Source organism: Mesocricetus auratus, unplaced genomic scaffold (assembly GCF_017639785.1).
Source record: "Mesocricetus auratus isolate SY011 unplaced genomic scaffold, BCM_Maur_2.0 Super-Scaffold_100008, whole genome shotgun sequence".
Lineage (NCBI taxonomy): Eukaryota > Metazoa > Chordata > Mammalia > Rodentia > Cricetidae > Mesocricetus > Mesocricetus auratus.
Genome location: NW_024429192.1, coordinates 33,568,445 through 33,580,450, shown reverse-complemented (window position 1 = coordinate 33,580,450; position 12,006 = coordinate 33,568,445). Strand labels below are relative to the sequence as shown.

Genomic DNA, 12,006 nt, shown 5'->3' with positions numbered 1-12,006 from the left:
ATTTCTACTTGTCTAAATTCTTTCTGTATCCAGGTGGGTTATTTTTTGTTTCTCTGTATAGACGTGGCTGTTCTGGAATTTGCTCTGACCTCAAACCAGGCTGGCCTTGAACTCATAGTGGTCTGCCTTCCTCTGTGTCTCTAGTGCTGGCATTAAAGGTATGAATCAACACCACCCAACTATCTGTATCCAGTTTTTAAGACTTGCTGTTATGAGTATGCCACAAAAGTAGGTATTAGTAAGCATTCCCAAGAAACAGTCTATTTTGTGATTTAGGAACTCGAAAAACCAAAACAAAAAATTGGCATGTCTCCCATAGAATTATTTTCCATGGGAAAACAGCTGAAGGATGGGAGACTGCTTATCTTTTATTTGCATAGATGAGGTGAGCCAGGGCACATTCTCACAAGGCTGTTGTTTTGATGCCTTCCAACTGAATGCCACAGCTGAGGGCTGAAACCTGTGACCTGACTCTTAAGATCATCTCTCAAAGAAAAATCAAATCCTCAAGGTGTTTTATTATCTCTTTGATATGTTGACTACTTTGTTTATTGTTTTAAAAGCATACATTTTGCTTATATTGTGCTGTCAAGTATAAGATTATTATTTATCAAAACATTTAATTGCATTAGCCAGGAGATATTTGCATACAGGGATGAGTGGGTGGATTAATCCACAAATAACAGAGAGCTGATAGGACTTTGCCTTTCCTTATTATTCTTTTTATTACTTCAGCTCTTAGAATTGGTTTCAGGTATAGATGGTCCATGGTTCTAAGCCATACATTAAACAATGGTTTTTGGTTGGTATAGGGGCTCCTGAGGCCCCATGTCCTTCTGAGAAGCTGTTAATAGTTGATATTTGCTGCAGGAGGGAGAATCGCTCTCCTTTGGGAATGTGGCTGCTGATAGGTTGCTTATGCCTCAATGGATGGCTACACATCTATTTGCATATGGGCAGAATGAATTAGATATAACAAAATTAGATATATATTCTCTATATATTAGATATATAACTAATTAGATATAGAAAATTAAAATAAATCTGAAAGTTGACTGGGAAAAGAGTTGTAAAGCACCAGGAAAGGCTAGAAGGAGGTAGTGGGGGGTGGATATGATCAATATACATTGAATTAATATATGGAACTTTCACAGATTAAAAAATATTAAAGAATCCACATATACATATGAGCAACAATAAATGGACTCTGCAGGTTGTGTGTATATGCACACATACTCTTGTGTGTATGTAAAATGGTAATAGTTACAGAGGTATACATTTGAAAAGGATGGGGAAGAATGGGATAAATTTTCCCACTACCACCCCATTCTCTGTACATTTAACTCACAGTATTCCCACTTCTACTTTATTCCATTGTCCTTTCACCCACCCATTAAAGCTCTGTTAACAAACAGAACAGACTAGGAAGTCCATTTTGAGTTCCTAAGATTTTACTCGTATTTATTCCCATCTGGATTCACTTAATGGTTAGTGACTAGGACCTGCAGATGAGAAAGAACAAGGAATCTTTCTTTTTGAACTGGGTTGCCTTGCTTAAAATTATTTTTGTTGCTCTGAAATTCTTTTGGTAACATTACACAAGATTTATATGATAAATGAGATGTATAGTGTGAAGACACAGAAAGAGATTGTAGATTGTAGGTACTATCGAACGATAGAAAGTGATGTTGTTTATGGATTTAAAAATACAACAGGGAATTAATACTTCCACTTCATTGAAGGAATTATAGTGGAAAAGATGACACCTAAAAGTGCTTTGTGCAGATGTATTGATTAAAGTACAAGACAGAAAGAAGACTTGTTGAAAATTCAATTAGACAAAAATAGAAGTGTTATCTTAGATGCAGTTTTAAAAAAATTTTTACTTAGAAGAAGTTGGGATTTAAGATAACCTTTCGTTTGTTTATTTATTCTGGAGATCAAACTCAGGGTTGTATACACGTGGGGATAGTGAGCTACCCATGAACCAGGATCTCTTTTTTTTCTGTATGTTAAGTGCATTGTAGTTAACTTATTAAATAGGAAACTATGCTTCACATTTTAGGAAACTTTAAGTATTACTTTTATAATCTCAATGATTCCAGTACCGGGGAAGAATTGACACATGATGTCCTCTACCAGTACTACACTGCTGATGGTTTTCTACGACAGGGAAGATATTGTGGCCGACACAAATCAGGTGCTGTGCATATTACAGGCTACTGTTTTAACGGGGGGTATCTCTGTCAGATTGTATCTATCACTGGTATTTTTCTCCTTCTTGGAGCTGTTGTAAAAAGGGGGTCTATCAGTATTTATCCCTGGGATACAAATGGACTTTGGGTGCCTATCCAACAATGAGAGATGCACTCTCAGCCTGGACTCTTGGGGGAGGGTCTAGGCCCTGCCCTGGATGAAATGACAGACTATGGACACCCCCATGGAGGGCCTCACCCTCCCTGGGGAAATTAGGGAGTATTGAGTGGGTTGGTGGGAGGGCGTGGGAGGAGGGGAGGGAAAGGGAGAGGGACCTGGAATTGACATGTGAAGCAACCTTGTTTCTAATTTAAATTTAAAAATTAAAATTAAAAAAGGGGGCCCATTGTCACCTATTTTGTCTTTTTACTTTGCATTGCTCTAGACAAGCTAACTCAAGCCACATGCAATGAGGGACAAAAGACTTTGCAATCTGGTCCCAACACCTCTCAGGGTGTGAAGTTCACATTCATCTGCATTGTATTGCCTGCCAGTGTGAATGGCAGGAGGACCAGGATTTAGGGAGTCCAGAACATAATGACCTTTAAAAAGAATTGTATTTTATGTTGTTGGAAATATGCCCTGGATTAATCCCTAAAATTGAAAGCTAGAAAGCTAGCAAAGACAAACATACTGTGATATTTTTTTAAAATGCCAAGAGAAGTATAAGGAATAGTATTCTATATGAATATCATTATAGTCTTACTGTAAATGTATATAAAAGACAACTTGACAAAAAGAACACATAGATACAATGACAGACTCTGGAGATCCACAATGGAGGGTCTCACCCTCCTTGGGGATTGGAGTGGAGATTGGGTGGGGCATGAGGGAGCCTGGTGGGGAAGGATGGGGAGGAGGGGAGGGAGAGGAAGAGGAAGATGGGATTGACATGTGAAACAAGCTTGTTTCTAACTTAAACAAAAAAAGGAAGAAAAAATATTTAAAGTACAAGAGAAAAATATGTATTTCTATTACATAAATTCATTTGTCTTAGGATAATAAAATGACCACCCTAGTACTCAGGATGCAGAAGCAGGAGGATTACAAGTTTCAAAGCCACCTGGTCCATAATACCTATTGTAGCTGGTTAGAGCTATTTAGTGAAACCTGTCTCATACAAACAAGTACAGGGGAGATGATTTGGAGGATGAGAGGATCAGTTTGAATAGCCAGCATCCATGTAAAAAGTCAAGCATGGCTACAAATGCCTGCAACTGCAGTGTTAGGGTATAGAATCAGGCAGCCCCTAAGCCATTCCTGACCAGCCAACCGAGCAAAAGTGACCAGCTTCTTCTCATGAGATAGATCCTATCTCCAGGAAACAAGGTAGAGAACAACAGAGGTTGTGCTGTGCTCTAACTTTGGCATGTTCACACAGGAGGGTAAGTACTTGCACACTGATGAGCATGCACTACACCTCCCCTACTATGATGTGTACATGCAAGTGTGCATGCGCACATGCTCTCTCTCTGTCTCTCTCTCTCTCTCTCTCTCTCTATCTCTCTCTCTGTCTCTCTCTCTCTCTCTCTCTCTCTCTCTCTCTCACACACACACACACACACACACATGCCTCTCCCAAGCCAAATAGAAAAAAACAAATGCAAAAATTATACACACACAATTCATTTGTTTGTTGTCAACCTCATCTCCAATAAATTAATTGAGAGACATAGCCATGAATTTTGGGAAAACATGTATCTTTCCCCCTAAATTAGTGTTTGATTTTTCTTTTCTTTCTTTTTTAAATTTCTGGTAACATTTTCCAACACACAGAAAATCCACTGTGGTAATTTAACATTTTCTTCAAGTTGAATTCTTGAATTCTTGACTCTTTCTTTATAATTAGGGTTTAATCTGGCAGCAGGGCTCTCCACACAGTCCTCACCCCGTCTGCATCAATTACATTATGGAGGTTCACGCTGGATTGGATGGACCCAAGTCTGTAGACTTGCCCACTGCTTTGCATCTTCTCCTATAATCAAGTGCTTCTTTTGCCTATGCAATGCTTTCTTTTTCTCTCCAATGTTCTTGAAACTATTTCATTCCTAAGAAAGAAAACTAGTCATCTAAAATAGTTGCAGAAAAGCCTATGCATTTTCTTTCTTTTCTTTTTTATACAAATTTTAATTATTTCTGTAATTTTCATCATGTTTTAAACAGGTACAACTTTACTTAACAATTAATTTTTTTGCAATTTTGCATTTGGTCATTTCACAAGGATCCCAACTTAAATCTGGAGAACTTATTAGTGAAATATTAGGAGATAAATTAATTCCTCTGCTCCCTTCTTTTTTTATTTTGGATAAGGCTCAGGGTTTTGCCTTCAGGAAGATAAACAATAAAAAATACCCTCTTTTGCTGAGCAGTGATGGCACATGCCTTTGGTTCCAGCACTGAGGAGGCAGTGGTATGTGAATCTCTGAGTTCCAGGCCAGCCGGTCGACAGGGTGAGTTCCATGACAGTCAGGGCTACACAGAGAAATCTTGTCTTCAGAAACCAAGGAAAAGCAAAAAGTCCTTGTTCATTAAGTCTCATAAAATGTGTGTCTTCTCTCTCAGGCAATTTTCGACTAAGAAAAACAAAACCCAACCAACTGTGTTCAGAACACTTTCCAAATGCACTGTGTCCCATTCAGGAGCAACAAGAGGCTATGAAGGTTTTAATGGCCTCATAATCCTTTGATAGCTTCTGCTGCTGACCATTTGTGAAGTGATTTTATCAGCTTTGTACCCTTCCCTGCCCTCCAAAGCATGCACAGTTCTCATAAAGGGACTATAAGATCAACTAGTTCTTGCTGAGTATGGAGAAGGAGTTTCAGTTTAGAAACAGGAGAATACTCCTAGTCCACATACTGGAAAACCCAACTCCAAAAGGTTTTTTTTCCTTTTTCATTCCCATATATCATACTAGAGTTCAAGCAAAACCTGATCATTTCTAGTATCTTGAAACCTCATCAGATTTAGAGATACTAAATGTTCAATTGCATAATTTGAGATACATATAGTTATCTTGACACAACTGAGATAAAAATTCAGTGCTGAGGCAACTTGAGTGATTTTGCTATCTGCAAAATGGTATTGGTTGATATTTGGCCATGTGTTATAGTTACATCATAAAATATTTGCATAGAATTTTACAGGCTGTTAACATAAACTGAGGGAGAAGTGTAAGTATCATAGGCATTCTAAAGAAAGAGTGGGGAAACAATCTTTTAGAAGAATCTAGAGACGTAGAGAATACTAAATTTGTCAAGGAAAGATGTAATATCAAGGCTAATGGTTTCATTATTATGAAATACATTCTATGGTTAAATCAGTCCTCTAGTAGAAATTGAAAATAAAACATTTGAGTTTTGTGGAATATCACATATTTTTTTTTTTTGGTTTTTTCGAGACAGGGTTTCTCTGTGGCTTTGGAGGCTGTCCTGGAACTCGCTTGGTAGTCCAGCCTGGTCTCGAACTCACAGAGATCCGCCTGCCTCTGCCTCCCGAGTGCTGGGATTAAAGGCGTGCGCCACCAACGCACATATTAAAATAATACCAGAGAAGTTATTAAGCTTTCTGGGCAGTTTTTCCTCATATAAATGTAAGAAGAGAAATTCTAGTGTTTCCTTGTCCCCTCCTTTTCCTTCCTTTTCTATCCCATTCCCCATTGTATTGACAGGTTTTTATCTGCTTGTAACTTCTGTCTTCTTTAATGATGTACAAAGTTGCAGGGGGGGAATAATTGGATGTGGGTCTAGATTTTGTTAGCCCAGTTAATCAAGATGGGAGCCTCAGATAAATTGATTCACAGTTGCCTGGGTGTTTATTGAAAACTCAAAATTTTCTGATAGTGTGTTGTTCCTCTTCTCTTGGGCCTGCTGAATGGAGATGAATCTTGGCTGAAACTGGAAGTCTGCCCTATAAATGCTTCACAGCATTTCTTAAGTAGGCGGTCTCAACAGTGGCCACACTTTAGCTTGTTATCTCCTTCAATGTTTCTGTGGCAACGGGACAGTTTTATTAATTCTATTCCAGATGCAGCCACTGAAGCATGTGGATTTTAAATGAATGATTCATCTTGTTTACTCAATTACAGTCAAATTGAGAATAAAAACAGAGCTCCAAGCCTATACTTCCCTGTTTTCTCTACTATATTTTACCTCAGCGCTTTCTTTATTATTTAATGGCAAAACATCCATACTTGAATATTGAAAAGCCTTGATTATGAAACCTAAGGATTGTGGAGATGAGGGGGTGACTTTTAACTTGATGTCTTTGTTACATGCAAATGTGTTACCTGTAAAAATCCTGATCAGTAGTCTTCATAAACTTATCAACAGATAGCCACGTGATAGTCAACCGGAGGCAATGGATTTTCTTTGTTAACAAGGATGCTGGATTCATTTTTGTAATGTTTGAAATTAAAGACTTAGTCATACTTTTTCTAGCTTGCGTGTTGGACTCATCATTATTGGCCTGAAAAAAGTTGATAGTGTAATGATAATTACAGGGGTGACAATGAAGACCAGGCATTAAATGTAAATATCTGAAGGAACCTGGCACTTGTTGGAATGATGTCACAGAATTCCATGAAAAATCATGGAGATAGTAATGTTCATTTCATTAGTCTTTGGTCTTTCAGTCAAAAGAAAATGCTACCTAGAAAATGTTCTCTAGCTAGATTTTTTCAGTAGAGAACATAAATAAACACATTGCTTATTCACTGTCTGATAGTAAGCAGAAGAAATTTTTTTGCAACTCTGTCTGGAGCTATTTCTCTATGTTTAAGATGTATAGTATTTTCCTTCTCTTAGCATAAAACAAAATATATACTATAGAAAAATTTACAAATTCAATAAACAAAATATATAAATACAGAAACTGTTATATATGCACACATATGCACATGTGCACACACAGATCGAGTAATGATTCCTTTCATTTGCCAGCTTTCCTAAACTCTTACTGCTGCTACAGTGTTCTGCAAAGATCTCAAGGTGAGAGCCAGAAGGGATTTTTGAATGTGATAGGATAGAATTTGCACAGGGAAGCCCCAAAAGGTGAAAGAGAAAGAGGAGGAGGATTAATATTTGATTGTGGGACAAATGCTTTCTTTAATATTACTTAAAACTACTTAGTGAAAAACTTTTCATGAAATAACATTATGATACGATGTTGAGCACCTCTCTCTCTCTCTCTCTCTCTCTCTCTCTCTCTCTCTCTCTCTCTCTCTCTCTCTCTCTCTTTCTATCTACCTCACATACACACACACAACTTATCAGGAAACTGTCTATTCTCCCTCCCTCTTTCCTTTTCTCCACATCTGTCTGCTCCTCTCCAATCTTTGGGTTTACACCAGCTAATATCTTTGCCGTTGCTTTCCTTGTCCCTTTATAAATCCTTTTTAACATGCCAGGTACAGGTAGCTCTTACAGCATCAATTCTATCATCCTTTTTGTCATATCTTCAGTGCCTTTCCCTGTAGTTAGATCAGAATTTCCACCCCTCTCCCTGACACTGAATTCCTCCAGGACCTTCCTTGTCACTTGTTCAGTGCATCAGCCATGCTGGCCTGAGTCCTTGCTGGAAAATGTGCCAAGCTTGCTACCACTTGCAGATTTATATTTGTTCTGTCCTCACCTTAGAGCATTCTGGCTTCAGATATTTTCTTAGCTGCCACGCTCATAATTATCAGGTCTCATTTCAATGTCCCTAACTAAAGACGTATTTTCTGGCCACATCTTTCAAGGTATTTACTGAGATTATTCTTATTTTATACTTATCATTGCATTATTTCTGTTTAAAATTATATTCAATGCAGCATACTCAAAACTGCAAAGTACATGAGAATAACTTTTTTGGTGGGAAATCAGCAGTGCCTATAATAGTATATGACACATAGTATGTTTGTTATATATTCATTAAATAAGATATGTTTTAATGATTTGACAATGGCTATTTAATGCCTGACTTTTCCCAAAATCTGAGAACCTTTCCTCCTACAAACGTATAGAATTAAAATGGACAAATAAATTATAAACTATGTATAATGTTTTCATATATATTGTGAATTCATCTACATGAAATGACCATTATAATAAAACTAATTCCCATATTTTCAACTTTTACTTTCTTTTGTGAAGAACTACATTCTACCCTCATTAAATTTCACTTCTAAATTATAGTGTTATTCCTATAGACAAATACTTTTCACTAGATCACAGATCTTTCCTTGATCAACTGAAACTTGATATTTTCTGGCCAAGATTTTTCTATTTCTACTTCTCCTAGCTTCTGATTACTATTGTACTCTCTACTTCTGTGATATGGACTAATTTAGATTATACATGTGTACATAAATATGTGATACATATATATCATATATTTCTGTTCCTGTATTATTTCACTCAGCATAATGTCTTTTAGTCATTCAGGGTGTTTTATATTACTGCAAATAGCTTCCCCCTTTAAAAGTTCAGAATTTCTGGATTTCTAAGGTTGAACCCTGATACCACACACACACACACACACACACACACACACACACACACACACACCATGTGTGTGTAAGTAACATTATACCCAGTGAGAATATTGTATTTATATATTTAAGAATATATACATATATGTGTAACAGCAGACTTGTAGAGGCCATGGTTTTATGAGAGAGTAAATGAAGCATTGGAAGGGAAGGGAGGAAAAGGTACAATTGTATTTTAATTTAAAAAATATGAAAGGAAGCACTGGCTCCCTTTCCCCTAAAATATGCATCTGTGATATTGAGTTCCATCTGTCCTAGATCTTATCCATGTAGGTAGTCTTTTATACTCAAAGCATTTTGGCATAAGTTTTCAGAGATTTAGAAAAGCAGAATTTTCTTCTTTGCTTGTGAATATCTTAATCCACCGTTATAAAGCTTCAACATTTGTTACATTGGCTTATTCATATTCAGGATTTTCAGTTCACTATACTATATAACAGTTGTCCCAGGCATAGCCAGTAGTGGGTGGTGGTTAACAGTGATAATAGAGAAGTAATTGGTGGTTTTGCTGAGAGTAATATGCTAATAGTTTCAGTACTTGTGATCTGTCTTTTCATGGCTTTATTGTTTACAATGATTAAGCAGTCACTATAGCCAACCAGCATATATCCTGGACAGATTTAAAGAAGAGGGAGGTCAGGGAGATGGCTCAGCAAGTAGTTATTTGGTGACTTATCCTCTGACTCCCTACACGAATAAACAAATAATAAGTCAATACCAATTTTTAAAGTCAAGAATAAATAAACCTCTTATCTTCCAGGGATAAACATGAATCTGAAGTGATACATTACCTTAGGAGGGAAACAAAAATAAAAAGAGCTAAATAAACTAACAACTCACACTCTTGAACAGAACGATGGGTTCTTAGAAGGTTCTTGTTTTGAAGAATGTCTTCCAGTTCTGAAGCCTTAGCATATTATTCTTTAAGACACACATTGAATGGACAGAAGAATCATCCTTGGAAAGGTCTTCTTATAGTGCTTCCTCCCTACACGTGAAAGAATGAGACACTTTCCCAAGCACTGATTAACTTCTATGGATACATCTGACTTAGATTGCTCTACCTAGCCTGAAAAGCTAGCCTTGTAGTCTATGTCATTTTCTTCTATGAATGATCATAATTAAGTCTTTTTATTCCCTTCTTACAAAGAGCACTAGAGCTACCATAAACTATTGTTTCCTAAACTTCAGACATGAGAGCTCTTTAACAAATGACTATTTTTCTGTATGCTGTTTCTGTAGTTTCATTGAGATTGATGCCAGGACTCCATACTGGCTGTGTAAATGCTTTACCCCTGACCCGTACCCCACCTTGGGATGAGTCTTTAAATGATCATTTCTCTGGAGCTATATTGGCTTCAGTTTCTGTCTTGATTAAGACTTGCTCAGTCACTTGAGTGCTAAGTGTCATTCCCTCTTTTACCAACTCTCCAGACAGTCATCATTAAGGCTTCACTTCTCTCAGCCTGAGATCTAGGCTGCTGCTGCCTAAGTTGCCTACTCACACTGGGTGACGCCTCTGCCTCTATACTTAGAGCATGTTCTTTGTGCCTGCTGTAAGGCTTTGCTGTCATTTCATGTACATTGTTGTAGGTTTATTTCCTGGTATTCTTGCAATGTGTGGCACCCATTACTTTCTGGATATATAATTTAAAAAACTGTTTCTTTTATTTTTGAGATTATAATGGAATTACATCATTTCTCCTTCCTTTTTTCCCTCTATACCCTCCCACATATCTTCGTAGCTCTCTCTCAAATTCATAGCCTCTTTTAAAATTAATTGCTGTTACACAATACACACACACACACACACACACATATATATTCCTAAATATAACCTTCCCAGTCTGTACAATGTTACTCATCTGTACATGTGCTCCCTCTGACCGTTTAGCATTGAATAACCCATTGGGAGCCTCTTCCCTGGGGAAGACTATTTCTTCTGCTCTTAGCCTTTCTCAGTTGCATACAGCTCTTTGTGTAGAGCTGAGGCATCATGGTTTTCCCCATCCATTTTAGCATGTCTATTGTCCTTGTTTAGCTCATGTCTAGGAAGTTATATTGGTGAAACTTTATGGGTCTTAGAAACTGTAACTTTTAAAACATTGACTTATGTCAGAATTTCTATTAATAAAAAAACACACTGGAAGAAATCAATAAGAACTCAGATTTCCTTCTTATTGATTAGTCTAGCCTATTAAACATCTTTCTTTCTTTCTTCCTTCCTTCCTTTCTTTTTCCCTCCTTTCTTCTTTTCCTCCTTCCCTCCCTCCTTCCTTCCTTTCTTTCTTCATCTTTTTTGTCATTGTTCAAGAGTACACTGTATCCTTTGAACCTTTCAATTTAGGAAACCTCTATTAATACACGTGATCTTTCCTCCTCAATTATAATACCCTGGGAGTTAACTGCTTTTGATGGACATCGATCATAGAATCTGTTGAGCAACAATTGTCTTGTGTGTCTGTTAAGCCTCATTTTATATTATTTTCCCCTAAGTGCCTTTCTTGAAGACGGATCTTGTTCAGCCAGCCTAGGTTTTGTTGCTATTCCATTCCCAATCCTATCATTTGTGTTATTGAACAGGAATTTATTTTAATCACTATACAATGGCTTTCTGATAATATTACTATTTTTGTCATTTTTCTTTTTACTCCTATTGCTCCATTTAGCCTAAAATGGACAGCTACTTCTTTCACTTGAGGCTTTCAGTAAATGCGGCAAAAGGACATGATCTTCAATTCTATTTTTTTCCCTGCATGTTGTTTGTGGAGGTTACTAGTTATTGAGGTTTTCTACTTTTCTACGTAGATACTAAGTCAGAAAGCCATAATAACTAGGTATCTACATGTGCCCAACACTTTCTTATCTATTACATTTTTAGCCTGGCAAAGCTCTAAAACACAAAGTATTCTTCAGCTCAGTGTCGGTCCCTCCATCATGTTCTAATGAACAGAAAGTGTCTTGTTAGGATGTCACAGAACAAAGTTTTATTTGCTGAATTTCAGAAATAAAGATCTTTTTTTTTCAGTAGGAAGCTTTATATTTTCTCAACAAACATCCCATAGCAACCTTTTAATTTACCAACAAGGGAACATTCTGAGTATGTTTTACTAGAAGTTTAGTAAAGCTCCAGGAAAAAATGGTTATTCATGTTAGATTAAAGTATTTCCAGTCAGAATTGCAAAGGACATTTTGTGCTGTTTTGCGGTTTGTTTGAGACA

The 12,006-nt window shown here is 37.0% G+C and overlaps 1 protein-coding gene across 2 annotated transcripts in view; it reads right to left on the bottom strand.

The window, feature by feature from the left end:
- The window catches only part of Epha6 (EPH receptor A6), an 863,593-nt gene that overhangs the window by 106,742 nt on the left and 744,845 nt on the right, over positions 1-12,006 (bottom strand). The gene's annotated exons all lie outside the window — the stretch shown is intronic.